Source organism: Dysidea avara, chromosome 13 (genome assembly GCF_963678975.1).
Source record: "Dysidea avara chromosome 13, odDysAvar1.4, whole genome shotgun sequence".
Taxonomy (NCBI): domain Eukaryota; kingdom Metazoa; phylum Porifera; class Demospongiae; order Dictyoceratida; family Dysideidae; genus Dysidea; species Dysidea avara.
This window is the reverse complement of record NC_089284.1, coordinates 9,942,166-9,954,417: the sequence shown is the minus strand read 5'-3', so window position 1 is coordinate 9,954,417 and position 12,252 is coordinate 9,942,166. Positions and strand designations below refer to the sequence as shown.

The 12,252-nt window shown below is 43.5% G+C and overlaps 1 long non-coding RNA gene across 1 annotated transcript; it reads right to left on the bottom strand.

Moving 5' to 3' along the window:
* Positions 1 to 5,664: 5,664 nt before the first annotated feature.
* On the bottom strand, positions 5,665 to 8,663 carry LOC136243202 (uncharacterized). Its single transcript, XR_010694785.1, has 3 exons — positions 7,647 to 8,663; positions 6,176 to 6,987; positions 5,665 to 5,772 (listed from the first exon to the last, which is right to left on the bottom strand). It is a non-coding gene; the product is annotated as an uncharacterized lncRNA (long non-coding RNA).
* Positions 8,664 to 12,252: the final 3,589 nt, after the last annotated feature.

Genomic DNA, 12,252 nt, shown 5'->3' with positions numbered 1-12,252 from the left:
GCAGCAGCAGCAGCAGCAGCAGCAGCAGCAGCAGCAGCAGCAGCAGCAGCAGCAGCAGCAGCAGCAGCAGCAGCAGCAGCAGCAGCAGCAGCAGCAGCAGCAGCAGCAGCAGCAGCAGCAGCAGCAGCAGCAGCAGCAGCAGCAGCAGCAGCAGCAGCAGCAGCAGCAGCAGCAGCAGCAGCAGCAGCAGCAGCAGCAGCAGCAGCAGCAGCAGCAGCAGCAGCAGCAGCAGCAGCAGCAGCAGCAGCAGCAGCAGCAGCAGCAGCAGCAGCAGCAGCAGCAGCAGCAGCAGCAGCAGCAGCAGCAGCAGCAGCAGCAGCAGCAGCAGCAGCAGCAGCAGCAGCAGCAGCAGCAGCAGCAGCAGCAGCAGCAGCAGCAGCAGCAGCAGCAGCAGCAGCAGCAGCAGCAGCAGCAGCAGCAGCAGCAGCAGCAGCAGCAGCAGCAGCAGCAGCAGCAGCAGCCATGGCTTCCCCCAGTTCCTTATCATTTTCATTCTGAAGCTGATACTGGTATGTCAGATAACCAATGCAGAATTAAAAGAAGAAAGTTTTAGTGATGGCAGTACACAGATCCTGGGGACAGGATAAAGAAAATTTTGGGGTGGCCTAATTTTTAGGTTCAAGAACAATACTGTTGTTTTACTAATCAGCATACACACTACTGAGCAATATGTTCTTACAAAACTTGGTCATGGAAGTTTCAGTACCTGTATGCATGTTAACTGAATTTACAGAAATGACACTTGAGCTAGAGAGAAATGCTAGAGAGCTAGCTACAAGGAATAGGAATTGTGAACCCAAGAATGTTAGAATGCTGTGACAAGTGACAGTTTTATAATTCAGTTACACAAAACACTTTGCAACAGCAAGAGTTGATAGCATGCAACTAACGAAAAGCATATCTAGGAACCATAAAAAGAAAGCTATATACCTTTAAAGTATTGTGCCATGTAGAATATTTCGACAGCTAAATATTTGTGGCTATCACACAATGACATTGCCAACATGCAAGATATAATCATATATCTAATACATGTGAGCACAGTGGAATATAACTATATACAAGAGTAGCAAGTTATATTATATATCATTTGCATGAAATTTGTGGACAATTATATATTATAGTCTTGTTTAGGGATTGTGTCAACAAAAGCTACACAAAAACAGTCTTTGGTCCTGTCTCCAACCACTTCTTAATGTTTAGTTGAGCAGCTATGTCATTGTAGGAACTGAACTAGATATATGTTATGATCACCTCGTGTCATTCCTACATGGCGCCGCGAGCAGTTTCGCTGTGACCTTCGTCGACCGAAGACTATTCTAACCACCTGAGTGACCCCCTGTGCCGGTCGAGGCACCTGTAAAGGTTACACCGTAATTAGCTTACATTGTTTCTGTCGTACTTTGCCCCTAGACTTCCGCGATGCCATACGTCTTCCGACAGTCTGATCTACCCAAGCTCGACATACAAGTGGACCGTGGTGGTGATTTTGAGGCATGGAGGGCACAGTGGACGTCCTACTGCACACTATCAGGACTGGCCGGCGAATCAGCTGCCACCAAGGTACAGGTTTTGACATTGTGTTTGTCGAGGGAAACCCTCTCTATTGTAAATAACCTCGGCCTATCAGAGGAACAGCGAAGCGATTCCGCTGCAATCATACAGGCAATCAAACGGCACATAGATGGCCAGATCAATGAATCTGTTGAGCGCCGCAACTTGAGGAGCCGCAGGCAACAACCAGGAGAGAGTTTCGATGACTTTCTAGTAGCCCTGAGAGAGCTAACAAAGACTTGTAACTTTTGCTCCAATCCCTGTGCGCAAAAGAGCATCAGAGACCAGATCATCGAGGGGCTAATAGACCAGGACACCGTTGAGCACCTTCTTCGACAGCAGGAATTGACCTTGGAGGCTGCTATCACCATATGCAGAGCGCAAGAGGCTGCTAAGAAGCAGTGCCGATCAATCCAAGAGGGTACCCCAGCATCAGTATTAGCAATCCAACAACATAAACAGCAACCACTTCCTATCCAGCGAAAGCAACCACTCCAGAGGCCGCAACCACCCCAACAACGACAGCAGCAGTGCCCTGGATGTGGATCCAAACCACACTTGGGGGGACGAACGCACTGTCCAGCTTATGACAAAACCTGCCACCACTGTAGCAAAATAGGGCACTTTGCCAAAGTGTGCCGGGCACGCCAATCCCGAACACCAGGTACCACACAGCCACCAGCATACCCATCGGCGAATGTTATGTATATACCACCAGAGGACGCCACCATCACAGAACAAAGTCCCAACCACCTGTCCGCACTCAGACAAGTCACTGGTACAGCCCATGCCCCAACCATCAGCATACAGGTCAGCACGGTAAATGGATCCGCTGTCACATCCATGCTCCCCGACACTGGAGCTGACATCTCAGCGGCAGGCCCACACCTCTTGACCCTACTTGACGAACACCCATCTAACCTCTTACCCTCACTTATATCACCACTCACAGCTAGTGGCCACAAGATGACACCTATGGGGAAGCTTCCCACTACTTTCTCACTCCAAGGCAGAACACACCGTGAAGAGATTCATGTCTTCAAGGACGTCACAGGAGTAATGATGTCATGGAAGGCCTGTAAAGCACTTGGAATCCTCCCACCCTGTTACCCAACACCGCTCCCGGTAGCCCCTGCTGCCATCAACGCCAAGGAACAGGCAACTCCACCAACAGTGACAATCAATGCAGCAATCCTACAGCCACCACTGTCATCCACAGACCAGCTGACTACTGCCTTTCCAACTGTGTTTGACGGACACATAAGGGTCATGCAAGGCGAAGAATTCCATATAGCAATAACAGACTCAGCCAAACCGTTTTGTGTTCACACACCTCGCACAATCCCTTTCGCCTACCGGGAGAAGCTCCAGGCTGAACTTCAATTGCTTGAATCACAACACATAATCACACCGGTTACCGAGGCTACAGCGTGGTGTGCACCAATTGTGGTGACACCAAAGAAGAACTCGGATAAAATTCGGATGTGCGTAGACTTGTCCCACCTTAACCGCTTCGTAATCCGTGAGAGGTACCAATCGCCCACACCAGCGGAAGCAGTTGCTGATATCGCCGCTAGTGAGGCCAAGATATTCACAGTGCTTGATGCACTAAAGGGCTACCACCAATGCCCCTTGAATGAAACCAGTCAACCCCTCACCACATTCATTACACCATTTGGGCGATACAAGTATTTACGTGCTCCCTATGGACTTTCGTCCATATCAGAACATTATAATCGGCGCATGACCGAAGCATTCAGGGGCCTCTCAGGATTCCGCCGCATAGTCGATGACTTTGTCATATATGACAGCAACATCAGTGAACACGAGAAACACGTGAGACAATTTCTGCAACGCTGCGCAGACTGCAATATCACCCTGAACACAGACAAGTGCCAATTCTTCAAGCGCCAGGTCACTTTTGCTGGCTTCCAACTGTCAGCAGAAGGGTATCAGGTTGACCCATCCATTACCTTGGCAATCACAGCCTACCCTTCCCCTACAAACCGCTCTGAGTTGAGATCCTTTCTTGGGCTTGTAAACCAGTTGTCAACCAGTACTAACACCCTTGCTACTCTCCTAGGCCCACTGAGACCATTGTTGAGTACCAAAAATGAGTTTATGTGGTCTGCCACCCAAGACGAAGCCCTTAGTCAGATCAAGAAATCCCTCACCACAGCCCCAGTGTTGTCCTTCTTCGATATCCACAAACCAACTCGCTTGTGTACTGATGCCAGCAGGCAGGGGCTAGGCTTCATACTACAGCAGAAGACAGCAGAGAGATGGGTCCTAGTTCAAGCAGGTTCACGTTTCTTGTCAGAAGCAGAGGCACGTTATGCTGTCATTGAATTAGAGATGCTCGCAGTCGCATGGGCTATTATGAAATGCCGCATCTTTCTAGCTGGGTTACCGCACTTCAACATTATCACTGACCACAACCCTCTAATATCGATCTTAAACACTCATCGCTTGGATGAGATAGAGAACCCGAGACTACAACGTCTGAAGACACGAATCATGGGATATAATTTCACAGCAGAGTGGACAAAAGGCAGTGGCCATCATGCACCAGACGCCCTCTCTCGGCACCCCACCATGGACCCGTGCGAGGAGGACACCATGGCAGAAACAGACTCCCAGCTCTGCCCGGAAATCACCATTTCAGAAATACGGGCTGTGAGCTGCCTGGGCTTCACCTTACCAACACGCCTCCAGGACTTAAGGGACAAGGCAGAACAAGACGTGGAATACCAGGACCTCTATAGCACCATCCTCAATGGATTCCCAGCACACCGCCGTCAACTCCCTGAAACCTGCAAGCAGTTCTGGGCTGTTAAGGGACATCTGAGCATAGAGGATGGCTTAATTGTACATGGTTGCCAGTTACTGGTCCCCAGAGCCATGCGCCGTCAAGTACTAGCAGATCTTCATGAAGCACACCAGGGTATAGTCCGCACCAAGCAACGGGCACGTTTGACGGTGTATTGGCCAGGAATCAATAATGACATCGAGAACATCATCACAGCTTGCCAGTTCTGCCAAGATCACTTACCATCCAATCCGAAGGAACCGATAGTGTCCAAGCCTAAACCACTACGCCCATTCCAAGAGGTTGCTGCTGACTTCGCCGCCTACGGTGGTAAACAATTTTTAATCATTGTTGATTGTTACTCTGATTGGCCAGACGTCATTCCAATGGGCTCCAACACTACTACTAGACACCTAGTTTCCGCACTACGTTCTACGTTCTGCCGCACAGCAATTCCTGACATCCTGTGGTCAGATGGGGGGCCACAGTTTACAGCCAAAGAGTTTAACACCTTTGCTGCCCAGTGGGGCTTCACACATAAGATGTCATCACCCAGATACCCCCAGAGCAACGGTAAAGCCGAGGCAACCGTCAAATCGATGAAGAGGGTTCTTGCAGCATCCTGGGATCACCGCCAGCTTAATGACAATAGGCTGTGCAGAGCCCTCCTCCAGTATCGCAACACTCCCTCACGTAGAGACGGCCTATCGCCAGCTCAGAAACTCTATGGCCACCCTGTTCAGGACAGTCTGCCAGCCCATCGTCGCTCCTTTGCTCCAGAGTGGCAACGCTCCTCGCAGGAAGCAGACCAGCAAGCAGCCCACACATTGCGTCAGTCAGAGACATACTATAACACCCACACGCATCCACTTACAGACATTGAGATTGGGTCGGCGGTGGCGTTGCAAAACACACAGACCAAGCTTTGGGACACATATGCAACAGTCGTTGCAATTGGCCCTCACCGAAGATATCATGTCAGAACACAGAGTGGACGGGTTCTCGTACGCAACAGACGCTTCCTGAGACATCGGACACCTGCCTCTTGTGCTGCCTACACACCTCAGCAGATCATCCCTTCAAACTTACCTCAAGATTCACATACCCCCTCCCACGAACCGTCTCAATCTGCACAACAGCAGCGCCGTTCACAGAGATCTCGTAGAGCACCCGCACGTCTAATTGAGGACCCCACTTGGCCATAGCAGCAACATACGCACCCGTGCCCACCAAGGATGGGGGGGGGGAGATGTAGGAACTGAACTAGATATATGTTATGATCACCTCGTGTCATTCCTACAGTCATTGTGAAGTTTCTGGAGTACAGGGTAGTCAGCCAGGTTGACTCCAAACAACTGTGCTGCCAATTCCAAATACCAGTAACCCAGAATGTCTACCCATGAGAGCTTCTATTAACAAAGGTCATGTATAACAAGCAATCGTTTAGCATCTACAACAAGTACACCATAATTTGTGGGCATATAGCTAGAAAGAATTAGGTGCGGTGAAGCACAATAAGGGCTATTATAGTCCGGTAGTTGGTGCTTCTGTACACCAATCTCGTGTCTTGGAAGAAGTTGTGTCTCAACAGTATAGCTACATAATTAACAATCTCTTAGATACTGACCAAATATACAATGGTAGATATGCTCAAGCAAGAAAAATTAAATTCTAGTGTAAGGTATGTATTGGGATAACTGTGATCATATCATGGCATCGAAAATGATAATAGTATATACTATAATTCAAATATGTTTCACACATGATGAATACTTGGTAATAAAGCCAACATTAGTATGTATCAACACAAACCTCAGATCCAATAAAATGTCCATTTTTCACATTCTTTTGAACTACTGTCAACATATTAGGGGCAATCTTCTCTTTGAATTCAGTCATCAGTGTAGCCTATTTAATATTATTACATATGACAAAAAGAATATGTAAAAGGTTGTATGCTGATGCTGTCACTATTGAAACAGATGGAAATAGCTGATTTTACAGTGCTCCCTTGATTATTCGAGCCCCTTGGGACCAAGACGTGTTCAGATAATCAATACATCTTTGATGAAATTGACACCTTTCTAGAACTGTCAAATGATAACTATTGATAGGTGTTGAATAAGGTAAAGTCTTTGCTCCACAGAGTTATGGAAGCTCTGTTTTACACAGTGACTTTGCTGCTAGTTAGACACTCTTCCTCACAACTTACTATTATGAACTCTTGTACAAACTAATGTGGAGTAAGGAAGTGTTTGTATATAAGCATGTAAAATCAAACAGTTATTCAGTACTGTGTATACAGAGTATTGTTCAATCACTCTAATAAAGCATACACTGTGTGGTTGACAAAATACTTAATTGAACAGTCATTTTGGTCATTTACAACTGACATTTCAGTTAACTGACTTTTCATTACATAGCAAAGTAATTTTTTGTATAATCTGTACATCTTGTTGATGCTACTATCTGCTTTAATTTAAGTGTTGTAAATGTAGTGAGGAACACACACAACAATGCTTGCTTGGCAAAATAAGCTTTTGACATGGCTGATACAATGTCACCAATGTAATCAGCAGAACCTCCCAACACAGCATTATCCAGCTCAGTATTACCAGCCATCCCTGCATGTGGCAAGAGTTGATAATATCAAACTGGAATACAATCAGCAAACAAGGTAGAATATTCTATACCAGGTTTAGTATAGTTATGTACATTGGAATATTTAATATTTAGCAGCCATATTTCTCACAAGCTAAATATCCAGTGTGAGATCTTGAAAGTTGGGACCATGCGTAGCAAAAATGATATCATGTTATTTAGGAGAAATCTCATGCGTGGTATTACCATTATGAAGAAGAGATTTTGTTTATGTGTAAGCATTTCATGATACTTTAATAGGGCCACATCACATCTGCAGTAACAGTAGTCACACAAAGTTGGACAGGTGAAATACTGTAACATTGGATCATTGTAGCCTTCCATCCTTGTTTGTACCTCTTATAACAAAGGTGATTGAGTACAAGGTGAGATGTAGTAATGAAATTTGACTGTTATATTAGGATAGAGTAAACCTCTTCAATTAGATACCTCTATAATCTGACACTATTTGCTGCACCACTATGAATTTGTAATGATTAATCTAATGTACTTATCAACCTGACACATTCTTTGGCACCGACCACATAGACTTCGGGTATATATGTTCTGAGCAAATTCCTTAACTGTGTTTGTGCATCCTATCAAGTCTGCTTTTCTATTGCACTAGTTATGTACTACTTACCGAAAGTCATTCCCAAGTAACGGACAATGTTTATACTCTCAGAAATTTCTGTACCATCTACATCAAGGGTTGGCACTCGCTCAAATGGCTTTTCTGCAAAAACAGCACACAATACTAGAAATTTTAGATAAAATGAAGTGATCATGAGGTCACCTACACTTGTAGCTATATTAGTGCACTTACTTCAGTCTCACACAGTAACTTGCAATAGTATACTCATGACTGAAGTGGGGAATTAAATGTTTACTAGTATAGCTGCAGGAGTAGGACACTTCCTTTCTTCCATAATTTCTATTTCAATGATCCCTATATACTACAAATATGTCTTATACTTGTTTGTCTGGTTTGTTGTAACAAAATTTACAACTGGTGATCCTGTGCATACCGCATCAATGACACCAGACATATTATGCATTGGAATGTGTGGCTATTCTGCTTTGTTTTCAGTTATGTGCCAGCCGTTACACAGCATTGTAAATGAAGAACAGTATGACTGAGAAGTAACTCTACAATCACTACAAAAATTACGGGCATTCCTGCTATTAACATGATGGCCAGCCACTACCCACAAATTCACCCCTATACACAGTGAAGAAATTGGACACAAAGATAATGCATGCATTGTAGCTGTTGCAACAGATGGAAAAGCATGTCTCCAACACAACCAGTGAAGAAATCAAGACCATAGTGATAAACATACCCAAGTTACCACTTGGCTGAAGTCAGCTAGGAACCTGTTGGTAGCATTAAATTTCAGATCGCTCTGAGCACAAGACTACATAATACAGTCAAGTCACCACAAAGGAAATGTGAGGCTGATGGTAGATTGCAACCCTGACCACAGCCACTTAGTACCTGTCATTTGTAGCTTCCATTATCCATGACATCTGTGTCAGCTTGCCACCAATAACCACCAGTAGCTGTCATCCTGCACTGCATCAAGAGGTCACTCCTAATGGTAGCTATAGTTTGTATACACTTAGTAATAAATGCTGGCTCATGAACAAACACCCTTATATTGACTCATAACCATAGTGCAGCAGTAGCTGAGTAAAGTATGCACGTCTTAAAACTCACACCCCCCATACTGTACATAGTACAGAAAACTACAACGAAGGTGCAACATGCATTGGTCTCATTGTACATAAACTCTTGGTAGTTATCACTATATTATCTATTTAATTCATGTACATCCTCTCAAGTGGCTTGAGGATACCTTGCAATATTCACAAAGAAAACTGTCCCTTGCTGGCACACACCACAATATATTTTAAAATATGCAGTTCTAGTTACTTTGCAGAATTTGTATATATAGACCTTTCAATTTTTGTGATGGTTCAAATTTTAAAGAGGATGCATTAAAATATACCAGGGGTGAAAATTCAATACAATTCCAAGTACTTTTATCAAGTGCTTTAATACCGATACTGAGTGTGAATTGGTTAACCTTTCAGTGAACAATTAAGACCGGTGGATTGAACTGAAGCTTGCCATGCATGCAGTGATTTTTCAACTACAAATGATTGCAGCCATAATATGCGGCCATTGCAAGGTTATATAGCAGCAAACGTTACAAACAGAATTTCCAATGTAGCTATTTATAAAAAGTCACGTACTCAATATCAAAGTATCAAGCATTCCAATATTATTTTATTTACTTGTATATTGACCATTCCTTATACATACTGTACTCCTGATCTTCAGTTGTTCTCAGACAAAGTGCTGTGACCAATTGCAAACGGCTCTAGCAGATTTCTGTAAAGTTACGCCCACGTTGTAATTTCGATTGTGGTAATGCACCTATCAATGTTAAGCCCCACTACCCCCCTCCCGGGCTTACTAAGGGATTAGTGGGGGATTTTCGCCGATTTGATCAGAAATTTTGCCCCACTAGTGGGGCATTTGACCGTTCGAAATTTTAGGCGTTTGCTTTAGCTTGCGAGCTATGAGAATTGATCTGTTTCCTAAAGTTTATTCCAGCGATACTACATGGAGATTTGACCACTAGTTGTTCCCCAGTGGGTGGAGAATTTGATTTTTCAAAAAGTCAAATCCCCCACTACGCCCGGGAGGGGGAGGTGGGGGATAACATTGATAGGTGCATAATACACTGTATAATGATGTTGTCCTAGGCCTTCGAACCTCATTCACATTGACTGTATGTGAGGATGAAGCTAGAAGCACAGGATATACTGGAGTGCCCCTTGCATACTGAGATTTCTATTACAAGTTGACTGTTGGTTTCTCGACCGGGTGACAGGTCTGTTGTATATGCTAATTTCTTGTTAGCTTACAATACGTGGCACGGTGGCAGCGAACCTGCTTTCAATTTCCCTGGCCACTCTTTTTCGTATCGAACATCTTCATGCAGTATTTGCCGGCGACTCCAACTTGAGCAAACATAAGTCGGATTGGCTCTCCCCTTGCTTTAGCATTCCCTTAAACTTGTAAGTAGGCATAGTTCTTTAACACCAGTACAACACAAGCTATAAAGTCCATCAGTCTCGCCTAGGCTTTAATTATTACGTAACGGTCACATGGTACTCTTACGCGTGCGCAAAGGCCAAACAATTACATGTGCTATTCCAACTTTCGGAGTTGTTCCATCTGGGCCAGGAGCTTTGTTAACCTTGAGCTTCTGAAGAACTGTTGATTCTGTTATATCAATATCACAAATGATATCTTCAGACACAAAGGAGGGAACAGCATACTAGGTAAATCTTCTCCGGTAAATGTTGACTTAAAGGATTGGTTTAAAGTTTCAGCCACCTCCTGATCATCAGCAGTGAGAGAACCATCACTCTTTTCCAATGGACCAATACTAGGTCTAATCTTCTGTTTAGACTTGATGTAACTATACAGTGTTTTTGGATTAGAACGTAGCTCTGCATATGTTTAATGTTTTTTGTGAGATAGATTGTTTGTCACTTTTAAAGATTGGAGTGATATATGGATCACACCAGGAAGGTCATCATAATATAATTGCTTGTTTCTTGACACTCAAACTGATGTGGGCGGGAGGTGATTATTGATTGTTAATATATACACTTGATTTTTGTTATTTCAGTTTCTGACTGCTCTATTAGAGTATCTCGACCTTGAAGGGTACTATATAGGATTGTGTGCCCATAATGCATGCACCCTGGTGGAGGGACTTCCACACTTCGCCTATGTTTATATGCACAGCTAATGCATTTACCTTGGTCACTCTACCTCCTAGACCAATGAAACTTGATTAGCAGCTTTGCCCACATGCTTTTGATACACCCGCATGGAATTTTTTTATCGAAATACTCTAATAGAGCAGTCAATCAGCTATAGGGAAAAATCACTTGATTAAGAGTTACATCCTATCATGAAATAGTGCATTCATGTTATCTATGATTGAATTTGGTGTGGCTACCTAAAATGATGCGGGTGGCAGCAGGAAACAAGGAATTTAATAATGATGGCCAAATACATACGATCATGTAGTTGAAAGAGGTGGGTTAGCAATTTCAGCATATAATACATGGCAGTCATGATGTTTTAAAACATGTCCAGGGACAGCATCGGGGCTAGAAGATTCAACTCGGACAAAATTTTGAAACCTTATTAGTGGAGACTTAATGTTGATGGGTATGAAGTTACTATTATTTATCTAATTTGTCAAAATGACAGGGTGGCACTAAAAGGAATAGCCTGTACATAGTCTGGCTGTGCCCATCCCTTCGCAAAAAGAGGAAGGGCTTGGTCACTCTAGCATTACAGATTTGTAATTATGGAATGTAATTACAAGTTGCTGTCCGACCTTCAGTGCTGGTCACTGTAAAGTGAGGGCTGGTCACTCGCTGTAAAGTGTTAATAATAATTAAACAATGATGTCACAATAATTGTAGCAAAAATGGCATGTCTAAGCTGCTACAAAAAGATTCTTTCCACATTGATTAGGCAGCACCATGAGTACATTACAAGGCCTTTTACTACCACCATCTTTTGTTATTTTATAGAACACCCTATTGGTGACTATTAACATACTTAATCATATTGCAGCTTCACAAAACTTTGTGTGACAAGCTCTTCTTGTTATTATAGTATCTATGTTAACTCCAAATGAAAATTTAGTAATTACCAAACACAATTACCTGTTTTCTGTAACATACTACAAACTCGTCCTCTTTTTGTGAAAGTACGGGCACCACTAGACTAGCCTGTACAAGGGTGCTTCCCTTATTATAAGCAATACAAATTAACATAATACGCATTACAAGTACAAAGGATAATAAAACAAAGTACACCACAGAACACATGCAGGGACTAAGGGTTGTATACAATCACTTGCCTGTTTTTTCCTTTTAGCACATATTCGGGCAACTGGTTGTAGTTATTGCTACATTGAATGTAAAATATGCAGGTGAACCTGTATACTTGGTACTGCCTGTTCATGTAAAATTGTGCATAGCAACTCACTATTGGAATTATCTCCATTGTATGATGGGTGTTTCCATTCACTACTGGACTGGATTGCTAGACGCAAGTTTTTTTGTTTTTACCTTTTTAGCTAGACATTATACTTCAAAAGTGTCTTAGAAATCAACACTGTTCACCACGAGACATAAAACTTGTA